General features: G+C 39.0%; 1 protein-coding gene across 1 annotated transcript in view; it reads right to left on the minus strand.

Moving 5' to 3' along the window:
• The window catches only part of AGTPBP1 (ATP/GTP binding carboxypeptidase 1), a 151,127-nt gene extending 139,158 nt beyond the window's left edge, over positions 1-11,969 (minus strand). The window contains exon 1 of the mRNA XM_019625497.1: positions 11,754-11,969. The gene's annotated coding sequence lies outside the window, so the exon portion shown is untranslated. The remainder of the gene's footprint in view (positions 1-11,753) is intronic.
• Between the last annotated feature and the right edge of the window lie 536 nt (positions 11,970-12,505).

A 12,505-nucleotide genomic window follows, 5' to 3' on the forward strand; every position in this document is an offset into this window, starting at 1 on the left:
TCTCTCTCTCTCTCTCTCTCTCTCTCTCTCTCTCTCTCTCTCATTTTCTTTAACAGTTAATTTATACAAATCAGAAACCAAAAGAGGTCTATGCATTGCATTCATCTTTTAATCTACATGTTTCTTATCACTCTTCCTTTTCTTCCCCCCCACCCCCCACCATTATTTGTCAATGAAGCTTAGATGTTTGTCCTACAGTTTCCCACATTCTGGATTTTGCCAATTACATACTCATGGAGTCATTAATATATTTGTCTATCCTCTATATTTTCTGTAAAGTGGTAGTTGAATTTAAAGGCCTAAGCTGATTAAGGCTTTATTTGGTGACAAATATGGTACTGTAATCTTCCATAAGGAGGAAAATAGTATCTGGTTATCTTACTTTTGTAATATAGACAGTCACTGGTCACCATTGTCTAGATCCATTATTCCATTAAGGATTGAAAAATAGTAATACTCTATCATTCCATTCCTTCTTCATTTGTTAACTAGAATAACTCCATAAAGAGAAAAATCCCTTATTTGATTATCCATAGGTACAATTCACCAAATAAAAGCAAAATAAATGTTAGCTTTTTAATTGATCTACATTTACCAATTTTCAGAAGAATGAGGTCATGCCCTAAAATCCTCCCCAGGTAACCAATAAAGTATTTTGGTTTCACGTTATCAATATGAACTCACAGGTTTAAACACATTAGATACGTTTTATCCACTGCAGTTATTAAGCTCAGATTGTCCCATCTTTGATCAATGGGAGCCTCTTCAAGTTGGCTCCCGAGTCCTTTTGATATGATATTAGTCTTGGATAGCTTTTTGGCTTTCTGGTATAGCAAGACTGTTATTGGCCAGCAGTCGTCAATGTACTCTACAAAACACTGAGCATACCTGAGACTCTTTCAGAAAATCTGCAAGGTCAAAAACTAGTTTCATAAAAATACTAAGACATTATTTGACACTGTATTGACATGTGCACTGATGGTCTGAAGGTAATGGTGAGTAAAGTGCAGGCACCATGGCACAAATCAGGTTGTCACACCAAACTGTACAAGTAGTCACCGTGTTCTTCAACACAGTGCACTCAGTTAGCAACAAAAATGCCAGTTTCACCTATGAGTACACATCTTTTCAATATTCTGTGTGTGCATAAACATTTCCAGTACACACCAAAATATGATGTTTACCGTGGGGGAAAACTGTGTAACTGTTTAAACTACAGGCTGAACTAGCCACTTTTTTCATAGAACATCATTTTTACTTTAAAAAACAACTGACAAACAATGACTATTCAGACTAGGGTATTTGGGCATACAGTTTTTGGAAATTAAAAAAAAAAAGTGAATCTATCATTTCAAGGAAACAACTGATCGATTTGTTGCCAATGATAAAACTTGAGCTTTTGAGCAAAAACTAGAATTTTGAACAACATGGATCTACCATCATGACCTTGACAGCTCCTCGCTAACTAAAGAATTATCTGATAAAAATCCATGGTGATATTAATGTGATTTTTTTGTAATAAAATGTATCAAAATTTAGAAGATCTGCATAACTCTTGGAATCAATTATTTTCCAAATGACCAACATTTGATGTTACAAATTCAGATATGGGTAAAAGAACCATTCAAAGTGCAAGTGAGACCAATGAATTTTAATGTAACAGAAAATAAAAAGTTCACTAATATGGTTTCAGATTCCACATTGCAACTAACCTAAAAGAAACTACCACATACCTAGTTTTAGTGTAATATCAAATAATATCCATTTCAATTTAAATTTCACATATGGCTTTATTTCCAAAGTGCATTATTATTATTCAGAAATGTTTATTCCTCATCTATAACTATTACTCTTACTTTAATCATTTTTTACTATTTCGCTCCAAATACTAAACATACAACTTTACTTTCCTCCATAAATCAAAGGACAATTATACACAATTATCTGAAAAGGCCTTTTATTCAAGTACTCCTTTTTCCAATTACAAATTTATGTGTGCCCAAATTGCTTTCATACCCTACAAGAACACCACACACAGTAAATATATATATGTATAATATACATATTGATACATACAAGGTCTGACAATCAAGTTTGCGAACTCATCCTAGAAAAAGTGCTACATACCTCACTGCTGAATATCACTATGGTCACCTTCAAAANAGCAACTTGTCTGTTCCCCTTCCCCCAAATTCCCCAGCGCTGTTCCCATCCCCCCAATTCCCCAATAAAAATCTTAAAAAAAAAAAAGACTCCCAGGAAGTTGCAAAAATAATAGGTCCTTTGTACTTCTCACCTATTTTCCCCATGGTTACACTTCACATAACTGGAATAATAGCAAAACCAGGAAATTGACATAGGTAAGTGTATAGTTCTATGCCATTTTGTCACTGTGTAGATTTGTGTGACCATTAATCTAATCCAATTGTTACCCAGCTAAAAACCCTTCAATGGCTTCCCATCAGACTTTAAGTGAAATCTTACTTTTTTGTCACAGCCTAATAGGCCTTTCATCATCTGGCCTCCATCTACCTCTCAGACTTTATTTCTCACTTTTCCCTCATGCACTGGGCCTTCCTTCTATCAGTTCCTTGAATACAGGAAGCTTTTCCCAACATCAAGGCCTTTCCTGTCCTCTCAACCTGGAAGGCAGTTTCTTCCACCTCTTCATATGGCAAGCTCCTTCTCATTTCATGTTACAACCTAAAGATATCCTCACTTCTCCACTAGCCCCTCCACTTCCAATATTAAAATGTACCCATTGGTTTTATCACTATTTGAAATGATGTAATAAGTTCAATGAAGGTAGAGACCTTGCATGTCTTATTTTATATACCCAATATTTCAAAGCATTGGCTAGCACAGGATAGGTAATGCACAGCTATATTGCAGAATGAAAAAAAACATCTGGAAACATATGGAAAACTACATTTATTGTATATTTTTCTGATTAACAACTGTGTTCAGTACTCTAAATTTGAAGGTACTTCACCTGAAAAGATACCTGGAGGTTGAAAAAAATATATTGAAGATACTAGCTGAAAAATGTACCTAATATACCTTTTAAAATAAAATGTGCACTATTTTGCAATATTTCAGATAGCCAACATAGTACAGAAATGAAAATATGTCAATATGTATAAACCTCCAAATTTAAAAAACCCCATAAAGCTAAGGCTATGTACAGTATAATATCATTAACTTTTAAAACATGCATATTAAATACAATATATTCTTTGGCGTGTGTGTGTACATATATAATACATAAGAAAATGTATTTTATTAGAGAGAAATGCATGGAAATGATGAACATCAAATTCAGAATAGTAATTACCTCTGGGGATAAAGGAGAAAAATGTTATTAGACAATAGTACATGTCATACTTGTAATTTTTTATTTCTTGGATGATTGGTACACAGGTATCTATTCTCTATCCTTTTGAGTTTTCAGAAATATTTCATATATATATATTTTTTTAAACTCTATGGGCCGGCCGAGTGGCGCGCTGGTTAAGAGCTGGCTTGGGACACCAGAGGGCCCTGGTTCGAATCCCACATATGAGGGCCAGTGACACTGCCCTCTACAGCTAAGATGCTGAACAACAGCTCGACCTGGAGCTGGGCTGCCGTGAGTAGCCCATGACAGCATGGGCTGCAGCCCCTGCTGCAGTGGGTTGCCATGGGCTATCGTGAGCAGCCAGCAGCCGCAGTGAGCAGCCAGCAGCCGCAGTGAGCAGCCATCCAGAAGCCGGCAACTGATATGCCTCGCCTGGGAAGAGCGCAATGAACATGCCAACTTAGGCCAGTGGAGCAACATCCTCCGCAACTAGACTGAAGAATAAAAGAACAGCAACTTGTCTGTTCCTCTTCCGCCAATTCCCCAGCACTGTTCCCATCCCCAATTCCCCAATAAAAATCTTTTAAAAAAAAAAACTCTATAGAGACAAAAATAAGTTATATGTTTCAGTTTTTATATATTTTGTTTTTCCTCCAGTGTTGTAAAAAACAATTTCTTAAAACTGGTATAGTAAATCTAAATGAGCAAAAACATTAACATTATGGAAAATTCCAAACATGAACAAAAGAAGAACAGGATATGAACCATCATGTACCTATCACCCAGCTTCAACAACGATCAATTCATGGACAATCTTATTTCACACATGCCTACCTACACAGGCACACACATCCCACTGGCTAATTTCAAAGCAAATCACAGAGAGAGCATTTCCTCTGCAAGTACTTTGGCATTATCTATTTTCTAAAATATAAGAACTAGTTAAAATACATATATATATATNAGTGAAGCAATGTCCTCCACAACTAGACTGAAGAACAAAAGAACAGCAACTTGTCTGTTCCCCTTCCCCCAATTCCCCAGCGCTATTCCCATTCCCCAATTACCCAATAAAAATCTTTAAAAAAAAAAACCTTAGTCTACAATAAGATACCACTTCACACTCACAAAAGTGGCTATAATAAAAAAAAACACACACAGGTAGTGTTAGCAAGGTTGTGGAGAAACTGGAATCCTCATACATCGCTGATGGGACTGTAAAATGGTACAGCTGCTTTGGGAACATTCTAGTAGTGCCTCAAAATGCTAAACATAAAGTGCCCATATGACTCAGGTATTCCATTTCTAGATATACATCCAAAGAAATGAAAACCTAGCCACACAAAAACTTGCACACAAATGTTCATAGCAGCATTATTCATAATTACCGAAAAGTAAAAACAACCCAAATGCTTATCAGTGGATGAATGAATAAATTAAAAGTGATATATCCATACAATGGAACATTATTCAGTGATAAAAAGAAACAAAGTACTGATATGTGCTACCTGGATAGACCTTGAAAATATTATGTTAAATGGAGAAAGCCAGTCATGAAAGACCACATCATTATACGATTCCATTTATGTCAACTATCCAGAATAGGTAAATCTATAGAGACAGAAAGTAGACTAGTGGTTACCTAGGACTAGGGAAGATGGGGACAGGTGTGGGACGAGAGGCTAAAGGAGTGTGGGGCTTCTTTTGGGGATAATAAAAATGTTCTAAAATTGATTGTGGTGACGGTTGCACAACTCTGTGAATATATTAAAAGCCACTAAACTGCATAGTTTAAGTGGACAAATTGTACAGTATGTGAGTTATAGCTCAACAAAACTGTTAAAAAAAAAAAAAAGCTTAGGGCTGGCCGAGTGGCGCATTGGTTAAGAGCTGGCTTGGGACGCCAGAGGACCCCGGTTCGGATCCCACATGTGAGGGCCAGTGACACTGCCCTCCACAACTAGACTGAAGAACAAAAAAGGACAGCAACTTGTCTGTTCCCCTTCCCCTAATTCCCCAGCACTGTTCCCATCCCCCAATTCCCTAATAAAAAGCTTTAAAAAAAAAAAAAAAAAGCTTAGTCTCTACAGGAACTTTCATAATTCAACCATTTCTAAATTAGGGTTAGGGACTTACGTCCTCTTAGCTCAGTGCCTACTTCTCATGTTAGAATACTATACCTTTTTACACAAAAGCAAAACTTCTGATCCAGCTGGGTCTTTGAGAGATGTATTCTGAGTTATTTGTACAACAAAGGTTTAAAAAAAACCAAAAAAACAAACAAACAAAAAAACCTGCACTAAAAATCTATGCTGTCACCTAAAAATCCACAGCATACATTACCAATGGGGGAGTCTGTATGAGTTGACTTGTATATATTTAAAAGATGGCTTGTACTAAAATTAAATGTGGGAACTTGACCTTAGCAGAAAATTATACAGCAAAATCAACCTCCTCAAGCTAACCCACACATAAGGAAAAGCAAGCAATTTTATATACCCTAACTCAAGAAAAGTAAAAATTATGGACTGTCTGAATTTTTGAGATTTTCCTCAACTAGTATTAGTTCCAGAACCCAGAGAATCTAGAAACTGAAACCCTCAGTTTTCATTAGCTTCAGCCTGAAATCACACGCATGAGCCAAGTCAGTAAGTGTGCACATTCACTAGGCATCATCATTTCATATACATGAGCTGTCCTAACAAGCCACAGAAGAAATTCCGACACACACCCCAAAGCTAAAGTTGTATATTCTAAATATATCAATAACTCCAGTATATATGTTTTTAAATTTATTTCAATTCAAACTGCTTAAAAAAATGCAAAGAAACATACACTGTTGACACTCCAAAGTCCCACCTAAATCTTTTAAATACAATCTGTGGTAATATGATTCCCTTTCGACTTGCCTTGCTTAAACAACCTAGTCCAGTTCCCATTCGACCAGAACAACTTCACTATTTTACTCTCATCTGTCTACAAATGGGTATCCCTACAAGATATCATTAGACAAAAAGCTTCCACTCTAAAAACATTTGAGAAACATTGCTCCAATCAACAATGATAAGCTTTGCTATTAAATACTAGATATTGTTCCTGTTGGAGTAGGTGTGAGTAACTAGGGAAAGACTGTAATTAAAGACCTGGGTAGCTGGTTCAGCCATGGGAGATGGGGAAACAACTACATTGAAAACGCACCATCTTTTGTTGGCTTTCTCTAATTGTTTCACTACCTGAAAGGAAGTAATCCCTTTCCAAGAACATAAAGGAGCTACTACTACGCTACACCCCCCCACCCTGCCCACCATAAGCTATGTCAATGTGATGGAAAATTGCAAAGTCTAACTATTTAGAAAGAAAAATCCCAAAGAATATGCCCATAACCTTGGCAACATCATCAAAGAAAAAAGTGAGAAACTTTGAGGGAAGGAGTTAAAAAATATATATATGTTGCATAAAGAAAATAAAAATAATATTCCCAGCAACAGGCAGATAGAGATTATTACCATTTAAATTAAGAGAAAACTATATACACTAAACATGGTCTGTGTTTATTAACATACTCTAAATTACTATATTAACGTAGATATTTTCATCTAGTTACCTTACTCATATGACATTCGATGATTAATTTATGAATGTTTTAGCCCAATCTACAAACAGGCAAATTTATTTCATATTTATTACTGTCATTAATTTTATCAAAAAATGTGGGTAAGAGTAAACCTATTAAAAGGTTATACAGTTTACCTTTCCTCATCTTGCATCCTCATTAAAAACACAAGTTTCGATGGTTCAGACTACTCCACAAAAAATGTTCTGGCACTTATAAAAGGTCTAATTAGTTCTGCTATGTGAGGCTTTAATTATACTAAAAATAACAGGGTCATATTGTTAAGGGAGCAGAATCCCACTACACTTCAATTTAATTAGTTTATTTAAAATAACTCTTCCCCAACTCAGATTCCAAATTACTAGTTTTAGACTTAAACAAATGTCAAAATTCCTAAATACAGGAATATACAAGTGATAGTGAAGATTAAAATCCTACCTTGAAATACACCTTTTCCTGGCCTCCAAACTATGACTCTGACTCATTAGAATGGTTTGTTTTGTTTGTTTGTTTGTTTGTTTGTTTGTTTGTTTGTTTAGGGAAGTACCACAGCCAAAGTCAGCCCCCACTAACATCCCAATAAGAATCAAAATACACAAGATACGATGAACACAGAAAGCTATAAGGCATATAAAAAACAAGTACCAAAATGACAGATGTTCCTCCTTATCAATAATTACTTTAAATGTAAAATAGACTAAACTCTCCAATCTACAGGCAGAGATCAGCAGAATGGATCAAGAAAAAAACATGATCCAAATATACACTCTCTACAAGAGTCACTTTAGATACAAAGGCACAAACAAGTTCAAAGTGAAGGATGGAAAAAGGTATTCCATGCAAATAAATAGTAACCAAAAGACAGCAGGGAGTGGCTATACTAATATCAGACAAAATAGACTATAGATCAAAAATGTTACTATAGACAAAGGACCCTATATATTAATAAAAGATTCACGAGAGCAAGAAGATATAACAATTATAAATATTCACACACATAACAGACCATCAAAATATATAAAGCAAAAACTGACAGAATAGAAGGGAGAAACAGACATTTCTACAATAACAGTTGGAGACTTCAATACCCCAGTCTCAATAATGCATACAACAAACAGAAAGAAGATAATAAAGGACTTAACACAATAAACCCACTAGAAATAACAGACATACAGAACACTCTACCTAACAGCAGAATACACATTCTTCTCAAGTGCACATGGGACATTCTCCAGGACACACCATATGTCAGGCCACAAATGAAATCTCAACAGATTTAAAAAGATAGATACCATACAAAGCATCTTCTCCAACCACAACAAGATAAAATTAGAAATCAATAAGAGAAGGAAAACTGGAAAATTCACAAATTAGTGGAAATTAAACAACACACTGTTAAACAACCAATGGGACACAGTAGAAATCACAAGGGAAATCAGAAATACTTGAGACAAATAAAACAAAACACAACATACCAAAATTTATAGGATGCAGAGAAAGCAGTGCTAATGGGGAAATTTATAGCTATAAGCATTTACATTAAAAGAGAAGAGATCTCAAATCAACAATCTAACTTTACAACTTAAGGAACTAGAAAAAAGAGAACTAAACCCAAAGCTAGTAGAAGGAAGAAAATAAAAATTACGGCAGAGATATATGAAACAGAGAATAGAAAAATAATAGAGAAAAGCAATGAAACCAAAAGTTGGTTCTCTGAAAAACATTAACAAAATTGACAAAGCTTTAGCAGACTAACTAAGAAAAAAGAGAGAAGACTCAAAAGCTCTTTGGGGCACTCAATAATTTTTTAAGAGTATAAAAGGGTCCTAAGACTAAAAGTTTTAAAACATCTCATTTAACAAACAGAGTATTAATATCAGATTCCTGCAAACCAAGAACAAGAAGTATATAAAATCATTAATTTCAAAAAAAAAAAACTTTCCTAGAAAAATTACATGAAAGCTGAAAAGGAACACAATGTTAAATCAAAACTAATCTCACTCTACGTAATATCAATAACGAAGAAAACACAACAAAACAAAAAGAATACTTAGATGAAAGTGATTTTGTATATCCTGGAATACATTATCTTGATCAGATAAACACATATATACCCATCAATAGCTTGTGTGATAGATAATGTTTTTCATAGCAGCACATGACAAAGAAATGCAATCACATACTTAAAAACAAGTGATTAAAATAGCAGCCGCCACCACCACGAGGGAGACAATCCAAGGTTCTGCCAGAAGGGACAAACAGGGATACTTCAGCAGCTCTCCAGCAGCATCTCAGGACACCCTGCTCAGGGTCCAGCTGTTCTATTTAAAACTAAATTACATGCTTCCAAGGCGGGACAGTGAGACTAAGCTCTAACTGATCCCCAAAGGAGCAAATGGGTCTTAGTGGAATTAATCTGCACTAATAATGCTCCAAAGTCCTTCTTCGGCTTACTAGATCCCTTGAAAGACTCAAGAAAAGCAGTAGCTGTAATAATATTTACTGAGCATTTACTATGTGCCAGGCTAAGCAATTTATGTGTATTAGCTCATTTAATGTTCAATGTCATCGTAAGGGTATAACCACAATTATCCCATTTTTAGAGCTGAGAAAAAATGATCGACAAAGAGGATGAATAACTTGCTTCTAAAGCAAAGCCAAGATTCAAACCCAGCCAGTCTGGCTCTGAGATTCAACCCCTTAGCCACTACACTACAGAATACAGGCAGTGTAACCAACAATAATATATAAAGTTTAAAATTCACTGCCCATCTAAATGATTTCTGTTGTTTACACTGAGACCCATTGCCTAAGAGAAGCTCCCAACTTGCAGAGATCCTTCTGACAGGTTCATCCATCACTACTGAGACACTGTTCAACTTGCAGGTACTGAGGGACTTCAAGCAAGAAAAGCAGGTTCTGGAAAGTGAATAGTGTGGAGGAGAATTTTTTTTTTAACACCAAAATGTAGAATACAAATTAGATAATTTCACAATTTTTGGACCTCTTTCCCTGTGCTATTGGAGATAAAACCATTATATAGGATTCTAGCTAGGATGTTCTAAAAAGAATGATGCCTCAATTCAAGTCAATTGGAAAAACTTGATAAAAATTGCTTCTTCAAAAGCTTAAATTACATTAATAAATTTAAATGTTTTGCAGTGTTGACTAATTACAAGGGTAACTCTAAGTCTACCCCGTCCATTTCAGAGTTCAGAGAGGACAGTTCTAAATATGTGTCAAAGCAATTCAAGGCAGCGTTCTGGGGTCATTAAAAATGAACTTACAACTTCACTGTAGAGCTTAACCCAAGAAAAGTGGAATGGGAAACCGAACAAGTCATATTACAACTCTGCTTAAGGAGTTGTAATAAGGAGTGGATAAGAAACCAATAACTACCTCACAGTAATTACAGAGGACATGCTTATAGATGTTCCTGAGTATGCTTTGGTTTTAACTTTTGGCACATGTTTTAAAATATGTACTATTTAAACTGCCTTAAATAAACGACTACTTTTTTGGTCTACTGAACTGAAAACATTCAACAATACGATTACAAAAATAACTTGCTGGTTTTCTCAGGGAGAAGACAATTCAGAAGAGGAATTCAGAGGTTAAAGAAAGTGACAGCTCGATTTACACAAAGATTACAACACAGACAGAAGATAAGTGAAAATGAGTAATCGAGAAGACTGTTAAAGTTCTAACTAGAAATTGTCATGCATTATCAACATCGCTACAATTTTGAATACCTGGAGGGGAAAAAAAAAACATCCACACAGAATTAATAATGCCAAAGCTAATTTCCTCTAAGTGTTCAAAACGTATTAGATCATCAGCAGTGCTAGACCTTCAGGTACTTAAGCAAGCTATATGAAAACGAGAAATGGTCTTGAAGTTCTCAATATTCACATCAATTATACTAAGATGTATTAAAACTCAATTCTATAATGGGTAATGTTCAGGAAAGGAAACCAACCGATTCAAAATTACACTGGTACTAATAGGCTTAAACGACACAAGGGAGTTTGGGGGTGGGGAGGCAGGCAAGCCTTTGCGTAAGGCTTGCAGGAGTCCTTGAACTGAATACTTGCAATTAAGAACCCGCAACTCAGGAAGGAAGGCTGTAGAAAAACTCTGCACTGTCATCTCCAGCGATCTGATTCAAGTTCAAATACCCACAACGCGACAAGTTGTAAACAGAGAACACATTTCAGGCCATAGCGCCCATTGAAGAAAGCCAGACTAGCCATAGCCGATATCAAACCACACCCATCCCACCTTGAAGCTCGGCGCACCTAGGGGGTGGGTGCTGGGATGGGTGGGGATTCGGGTTCGCGCCCTCCCCCAGCCCGCAGCCCCCCTCCAGTCTGCTCCGCGTTGCACCGCGGCGACGCGCGCTCGGAGCCCGAGAGTAGGGGCAGGGCACGGGGGGCTGTGCTGCTCGGAAACCGCGCCAAGGACCGTCCGTGGTGATGGGGCTAGGGGAAGGGGGGTGACCGAGTGTTCGTAGGTGGAAGCGGGATGGGGCGTTTTCCAGGAACCAGCCAAAGCCCCAGCCCATCAAGGGGTTTCCCTCAAGCTCCGGTCCACCCCGAAAAGACATGCGTTACACAACCTGTCAGGTGAGGGACGGAGAGGTCCCAGGGCGCAAACTGTGGCGGGCCCGGAGTCACTCTTCTCCCGCTTCTCCCGCCCCCAGGACACCGCGGCCCAGGGAGAGCAGAGGGGCACCGTGCGGGCGGGAAAGCTGTGGCGGAGGGTCGGCCGGCCCAGGCACGCGGACGGCGGCGGGGCGCTCACCCGCTCAGGAGAGGGCGGTGGCAGGGACTGGACAGAGCCGCACCACCTGGCTAGGCGCCGGCTGCTCTCTGGGCGCACCGCAGATCCTCGCCGCCCCCCGGCTGGGTGTTTTCATACAAACCCGGGAGGCAGGTGAGGAGGAGGCGGCGGTGGTGGTGCTGGTGGCGGTGGCGGTGGCGGCGGAGACGGCGGAGGGACCTTTCCGCATCCCCGGCAACGTCAGCGCGGCGCCCCGCCCACCTCACGCCTCGGCCAGCCTTCTCGCGCGCGCGGGGCAGGAGGTGGGGAGGAGGGAACGTGGGTGCGCGCGTGCGTGATGGGCGCGCACCGGGGAGGGAGGGGCACGCGCGGGGATGAGAGCAGGGAGCGCGCATGGGCTCGGAGGGAGCGCGCGCCGGCGTTGGCAGGGTGGGGCAGGGAAGGATCTGCCAGATGCTGGGAGGGGACATTGCGCGCGCCCCGGGCCCTGGTTCCCTGCAGCCGCCGCCCAACCGAACTGAACGGGTTCCCAGACGGATCCCCCATGTTCCACAAATCACCCTCCAGTACCTCCCAATTACAGCCCCCGCCTTCTCCCGGAACGAAGCCGGTGCCCACTCCCCACTACCATCAACCGCCCACCCTCTTAGGAGGCCTTTAGCGGCACTCGACCGGCGGTTCTTAACTCGCCTCACACGGTACCGGGTAGCATCAGTCCCTGGGGATCGCGGTAACACTTGGTGCTTTCCTGACCTAAAGGAGAAGACACGCAG

The sequence above is a fragment of the Hipposideros armiger genome, unplaced genomic scaffold (assembly GCF_001890085.2).
Source record: "Hipposideros armiger isolate ML-2016 unplaced genomic scaffold, ASM189008v1 scaffold_632, whole genome shotgun sequence".
NCBI classification, from domain to species: Eukaryota; Metazoa; Chordata; class Mammalia; order Chiroptera; family Hipposideridae; genus Hipposideros; species Hipposideros armiger.